Source organism: Myripristis murdjan, chromosome 4 (assembly GCF_902150065.1).
Source record: "Myripristis murdjan chromosome 4, fMyrMur1.1, whole genome shotgun sequence".
Lineage (NCBI taxonomy): Eukaryota > Metazoa > Chordata > Actinopteri > Holocentriformes > Holocentridae > Myripristis > Myripristis murdjan.
Genome location: NC_043983.1, coordinates 10,101,199 through 10,107,232, shown reverse-complemented (window position 1 = coordinate 10,107,232; position 6,034 = coordinate 10,101,199).

Here is a 6,034-nt window from a genome sequence, read left to right as displayed (position 1 = left end):
TTATGTGCCACAAGAGCCACTGGCTTGGACACTCCTCACCCCTATTAGTGAAATTGTCATATAGTGCCACTACTTCAACATGGATTTATTGAAATCAGTGTGTGGCTGCTAAAATTGTCCAAGTTTAAGGGTTGCTCACTTGAAAAATACTCAGAAAATCATGAGCAAACTTAATGCATGGCACAAAATAAGCCCCCACCCCTCCCTAAAATCAGCTGTTTACCCATCTTTACATAGCTCTGGCTATTGCTGACATCATCCCATGGTTTGTGGATGATTCCATTTTCTTCCATAGATACCAACAACGATCATCATCTCATGTAAGAAAATCCAAAATATCTGCTTACTGCATATATGATTATGTTCAAGTACAGAAAATACAGATTTTTACAAGTACCCAGAAACACAGCATCCCTCAGACAATATATTTAACGACAACAAACTAGACGAGTTTTAACTACTTCCTTTCCACCTCTGCTTACCTGTCAACATCACCTGAGAGAACAAATCATTGCATGTCAAAAGGTATGGTGGAGACAAGAGCTGGGTTTGAGTCCAACAAAAGGCCAAACCACACACAACACACACAACAAAGCCCATTTGTTCACTGAGAGAGTGGGTGCAGGCTCTGGGTTTTCTATTTACAGTGTCAGGTCTGGGGTCCTTTGTGTGTATGAGCGTACACATTTTTTTGTGTGCCTGCATGTCACGTGTAGGTGTGTACTACCTCAGGAAGTTTTAATATGAGGTTGTGTGTGTGTGTGTGTGTGTGTGTGTGTGTAAGACTGAGAAGGGTAATAATTGGTTAGCTGGCTGGAGAGCAATCATGTCAGAATTATAAGCAACGACGGCTGTATAAAGAATTTGACCCAGTTAGTTGACTGAGACATTTTATAAGACAGTTGTACAGTGCAGGATTGAAACACAAGGTGCTTGACAAAATGTGATGGGGCAACACAGTCCAGACAGGACATTATGAAGGACAATACATAAACCTACATTCAGAGCTATGGAGTTATCCAAGTGTGTGACCTCTGGCTCCACATCAACTACTGGAATTGAAATGAAAAGTTTTATAAAGGGTAAACGTAAAGCTGTTCTTCTATTTCCATGGAGTGAGGTCACATGTGAGACAAACATGGGCGTATTGGCTGACAAACACACTCAATCACACAGCTGGAGGTTCACCTACAACAGGTCCAATTAATTCAGTACACACACACACACACACACACACACGCACAATTAATAAACCCAGAGAAGGGGTCAAATTTGCATATTTTTCATTCATTTCTTTGCTCAGAATAGAACACATACACATTAAACAGCTTTGCAAAATTGCTGCCGATACCAATATAAATAAATCACAATGCACATCCAATACCGCCACTTTCCCTTGCCTCTCTCCCATTGGCCCATGTGGATACAATCCAGTAGCAGCGAGCAATCAGGCACTGAAAGAAGAACGAGTGGGTGGTGCAGCTAAGCATCTGCTTCCTTAATTAATCTGCATAGCTAATACAGTCGGGTTTATATGGCCAGTGTATCAAAACGCCTGGATACTTCATTCTTCCTGTTCATATTAATTGGAGTGTGTAGTGGGAGGGGAGAGAGGGCCGGGTGAGCAAGGCCGGATGAGCAAAACTTTAATTTACAAGGAGATCCTCTAAATGAGTGGGCGTGAGCCAGGCTTGTTCAGGACAGTATGTAAAGTATTCATCTAGAGGCAGCGCCTCCCTCACCGAGCCTCTGCCTCGCTTTAATTGCCCCCAGTGAAAGACTTTCAGGAGGGCTACACAAGCAGGGACAGGGGAATGTGTCCTTTGCTAGTGCAGAGGTCCTTAATTAGGTGTCTGTGTGTGTGTATGTGTGTGTGTGTGTATGCATGTGTGTATGCGTACTCTGTTTACCAAAGAATAGTCACTGGGGAAAAAGGCAACTGAGTGTATTTGTGAGGCGTCGTTTGGGGTGTGTAGTGTGTGTGAGGACTCAGTTCATGAGGCAGGAACGTAAATCCGCCAGCAACAAGTTAATTGGTATTGACTGACACACAGGAGCAACTTTATGAGGAAAGGGCAGGTCACAGCAAGGACAGAGCAATACTACAAACAACACAAAACAATAGAAACAGAGGTACTTTACTGTCTTACATTTGACTCCATATAACAAGTCTTAAGTAGCACCAAGGCTTATATAAAGTGCCTTTGAATGAAAGGATGAACAGAACTAATATTGTCTAAAAGGGAGTTTGCCTTGTGCAAGATTACTGAAAACATCATTTTGGGATGCCTCGGTGGCTCACCTGGTACCCTAGCTACCCAAGTTCAGGTGTGAGCCAGGGCCCTTGGCTGCATGTCATCCCCCTCTCTCTCCACTGACTGTTCTGTCTTTCTCTACTGTAGCTGTCCGAAAAAGCAGAAATGCCAAAAAAAATCTTTAAAATCAAAGATAAGAAAACATGATTTCAGTTTAATGTGTATACTATTTTACATATTTGCTGTGAGTTTAAAACCAGCTCATGACCATTTTCCATTTTTTTCCATCTACAATTACTGTGGAAGAAATCATCTTTAAAAATTAAAGACTGCACTCTATTAAAGGATCTGCCTTTTAAAAAACAAACAAACAAAAAAAAAAAACAATGTTTGATGAGTCTTTGAAATACATCCTTGTCATGTTTCAACACAGTGTGTATTGATGTAAACAAGTTCTTACAGTGAAAAGTGTCCCTTGCATGGACATTTGTTTATTCTGGGAACTGTGCTGCCTGAGATGAGATGTTAATGTGATGCTCTACAGGGTGCAATATAAGACAACTAAAAGTGCTGCAATTATTCAGACCTATGTTATTAATTCTCAAATTAGGACTGTAGCTTATAAATATATTTTACATTTTATTAAATGATCTGTCAGTGAAGATGGAGGGGGACATAAGGCCTTGAACTAACACTAATGACATTTGACGTTGATGTTCCTGTCTCTTTCCCTCTCCATTTGTTCTCAGTGCTTCAGCCTTCCTGTGAAAGTGTCTGCAAAACATAATCCACTTTGTGTTTTGATCTGATGACCAACAGGGCGGTTGTTTGGTTTCATTGTCTTGTTTTATTAGGAGGAGGAGGAGGACACTTAATTTAATAGACTACTTGCTTTGATGAATAATGTGATTGTTAATGCCCATGCATATGCATACATGTGCGCGCATGCTCTTGTAGAGTAGTGGGCACTTTGTTGTGTGTGTGTGTGTGTGTCCTGCCAGTATCTTGCTGTGTAGCAATGATTGGTGGGGGCTTTGAGTATAAATGTGGGAGATCAGATTATGCGGTCCCCATTAGTTTTCTGCACCATGTGGAGTAATAGATCAGCCAGTGAGGACAACCCGCAGACTCACTGGTACACTGTACTCACTCAGTGAAGGCTGCTACGCTCAACTCAGCAGAATACACCATGATGCTACAGGAGACAAACACAGAGAACCAGAGACACTCAAATGCCTGTAAGTCGAAGCTTTATATGCATTTTCTTTCTCCCTAATGTAGATTTTTACTTGACACTGTGGATGGATTCATATGCCAGTGGAAAACAGGCTAATGTCTCCTACCAAATCTTAATGCTAGATGACTGTGTCGTGCAGTGGATCACTGAGTATAATGAAGAACATTCATGGAATTCCATATCTTCTGTAATTGCAGTGGATTTGGGCTGCAGGGAAGTCTTCGGTCCAGATGGAGCGGTATCGCCATGTGGTGGATGTGGAGGAGAATCTGCGGTGTATTGTGAGGGAACAAACCACCAGTGGTACACAGGACATCTGGATAATGACTTCAGCGCCATGGCACAGAGCTCAAGCTGGAGTGGATGGAGATGTAGAGGAGATCATAGTTGGTGAGCGAGCACTAGTTTTAAAAGCAGCATAACAGCAAAAAAAGTAAAGAACAAATAATGTAAACTCCTGTCTCTCTTATCTCTCATCTATCCCTCTCTGTGCACTAAGAAACAGAGTTCTTTGATTTTAACACTTAGTTTAATGGACAAAATAAACTGGGTTTTGTGCATGGTTTTAAGAATTTTTTAAAAATAAATTGTTGTAAAATGTGCCCCAAAAGTTCCATTTTATGTAATAATAATGGGTCCCTTACTTAGCTCCTGAAACTTTAAATGAAGAGTTATTTATCCTTTCCTGGTTTTATCTTAATTTGAAACATTTTATGATATTATTCCTGAATGAATCCCTGAATGCCCCTTAAAACGCAAAAGCCTGAATTTACACCTTGAATGGAAGGAACATTTTCAGTACACTATCAAGGTCTTTTAAAATACCATATACCATCCGTTATCCTTTATTAAAAGATATTATAAAGTTGTTGATTGACCCCTTAGTTAACACATAAGTACGCCTGAAATATACCTTAATTTTATTAAGTAATTTCTCTCCAGTTACATGAATGATGGCTTTCAATTTTGAAATTAAGAACTCTGTTTAAGGTAAAAACAAAAGGATGTATTAAGCGTTGTGTGTTTTGCAGTGATGCCTGTCTGCTCCTCTCCCTTTTCTTTTCCCTTTTCTTATCTTTTTTTTTCCTTTCCATGCCACATGTTTACAGAGAAGAGTGTGTGCTGTGGTGTGGTCAAGTATGTTGTTATTGACAAGTACCATGTGAAAAGCTATTAATACTGCATTCCATCATGATTGTCTTCAAAATTCATGACTCATGCCTGGGCCATAGTTTTACCCCTTCTCCACAAGGACCTCTTTGCCAGAGAGAGCGCAGGATGCCAGAACAATGGAGACACAATCAGGACACACTGAAGAAAACACAAAGTGAGTATTTTCCTCCGTGTTTAGAGCTCTTCTCTTCTCTTCTCTTCTCTTCTCTTCTCTTCTCTTCTCTTCTCTTCTCTTCTCTTCTCTTCTTCGCCTTCAGACTGTGCAGAACGCAGTAGCAAGGCTCATAACTGGTTGTAGAAAAAGGGATCATATCACCCCAATTTTATATTCTTTACACTGGTTACCAGTTACTTTTAGGATCCATTTTAAGGTTTTAGTTCTTACTTTCAGAGCCCTCCATGATCAAGCTCCTTTGTACATAACTGAGCTACTGAGACCCTATTCTCCCTCACGTTCCCTAGGGTCATCAGATCAGAAACTCTTGATGGTCCCCCACACCAATTTTAAAACGCGAGGCGATCGCTCTTTCCAAGCCAGTGCCCCTCACCTCTGGAATGCACTCCCAGTGACCTTACGTAGCATAGCGTCCACTGAAGGTTTTAAGAAAGAACTTAAAACTTATCTTTTTAGACAGGCTTTTCACTGTTGACGTCTCTGGGGCCTCTGTGAAGCTACTTGCTGTTGTGCCGTTGTGTGTTTTCTGTTGTCTATCCCTGTATTTTATTACATTTTATCTATGCTGTAAAGCACTTTGTCATTGTATCTAGGAAAACTGCTCTATAAATAAAATTTACTTACTTATTTACTTACTTACTTCTCTTCTCTTCGTCAAAGCATAAAGAGTTTGTTGCTTTCCATCTAATCAATTACTGATCATAAAATGCTCTTGTTACCTCCTCATTTTGTAGAAGGCCTTTTCCTTGATGAAGAGCGGGGGAAAAGAAGGAGTCGTGGTCAGTGGCGGGTTCTGGGCCGAGGAGGAGCAGTGCGAGGTCGGACCGTGCTCACCGAGTCTCAGCTGAGAGCCCTGCTGACCTGCTACTCCCAGACACCCCGGCCGGACTCCGTGACGAAGCATCGCCTCAGTCAGCTGACAGGCCTCAGCCCACGAGTCATCAGGGTCTGGTTCCAGAACAAACGCTGCAAGGACAAAAAGAGACATGCCACGGGAAAACATGATGAAACCCACTTTACTGTGAGTATGGAGATGGTGGGGATGTGTGAGTTGAAATGGAGTTTTATAAATAGGTTCAGGAACAAAGACCAGGCCTTAAATACATCCCATTTCCGCTCAAAAAGTATTCAGGCAAACCTTATCTGTTCCTTTCCTCTGGAGTCTTGACCCTCCTGGTTCTCTCCTGTTTTCCT